Below are 1,301 nucleotides of genomic sequence, written 5' to 3' on the forward strand. Positions count from 1 at the left end.
CGTGACTGACTAACCCCACCCCACCACCACCACCACCCCTGTCACCATGAAGGTTCTCAAAGTACAACAAATAGTCAGAGACAAGGCCATGCATTTCAGAAGGTATAATCAACCTCATTTAATGCCACGGGAGATGGGTAGGTTGGATCTGTGAAGACTGTAAAGTACTGAAAACAAGATGCCTTTCTCACAAGATAGGTTCTCATTTTTGGCCACATCCTTAAGTGCTTGTTGCCAATGATTCAGCCAAAGCAAAGATTTTTACACGAAAAACAACTTACCTGTCCACGCTGCATCTAAGTCCTTATCTCTATGGCTCTGTTGGAACAGAACTGCAGGATGGCTTACTGAAGTAGACCAGCAATTGTTCTGAAGCAGATATCGTTCAAGACAAGTAAAAATGAACAGGGAACATAGAAGATGGACGAGATCATCAAAGTCACAAAGGGAAGGTTCAGAAACTTGTTAAGAATGTAAGTATAATGGTTTAGTGATGAAGTACCTTTTAATGGGTAAAATTAAGAACCCATTCTACACTTGATCTTAGCCAAAAGGCCGAGAAGCGATAAGAACCCATTCTAAATGAACTGAAATGCAGACAGAATTTGCAGCTATGGAGACATATGTTTCTTTAGTGGCCAAAGATCAAGAGAATGAGGAGTCAAAACTCTTAAAGCTACTAGGTCTTCAAAAGGTTTTCAAGTGTTTAAAGAATGAAGAACACTTAAAGCACTTGGGAGGCAGAGGCAGGTGAATTTCTGAGTTTGAGGCCAGCCTGGTCTACAGAGTGAGTTCCAGGACAGCCAGGGCTACACAGAGAAACCCTGTCTCGAAAAAACAAAAACAAAAAAAAGGTGGGGGCTAATAAGAACTAGTTTTTAAAAAAAAAATCCTGCAGCTGGAGAGATGGCTGAGTGGCTAAGAACACTTGCTGCTCTTGCAGAAGACCAGGGTTCAGATTCCCACACCAGGATAGCAGCTTGTAAACATTTGTAATTCCTGTTTCAGGAAGATGACCCCTCTTCTTGCCACCATGGGCACTGCATGCACAACGCACACATATATACAGTCGTGCACATAAAAATAAAATTAAATGTTTGTAGGTAGTCTTTTTCTCCATTTTTATTGGATATTTTATTTATTTACATTTCAAATGTTATCCCCTTTCCTGGTTTCCCTTCCTCAAGCCCCCTATCCCATCTCCCCTCCCCCTGCTTCTATGAGGGTACTCCCTTTCCCATCCACCCACCCATTCTCATTTCTCTTCCCTGGCATTCCCCTACACTGAGACATCGAGCCTT

At 42.2% G+C, this 1,301-nt stretch overlaps 1 pseudogene; it reads right to left on the minus strand.

Moving 5' to 3' along the window:
* Positions 1–448: 448 nt before the first annotated feature.
* Positions 449–567, minus strand: LOC115029163 (annotated as a pseudogene).
* Positions 568–1,301: the final 734 nt, after the last annotated feature.

The sequence above is a fragment of the Mus caroli genome, chromosome 13 (genome assembly GCF_900094665.2).
Source record: "Mus caroli chromosome 13, CAROLI_EIJ_v1.1, whole genome shotgun sequence".
NCBI classification, from domain to species: domain Eukaryota; kingdom Metazoa; phylum Chordata; class Mammalia; order Rodentia; family Muridae; genus Mus; species Mus caroli.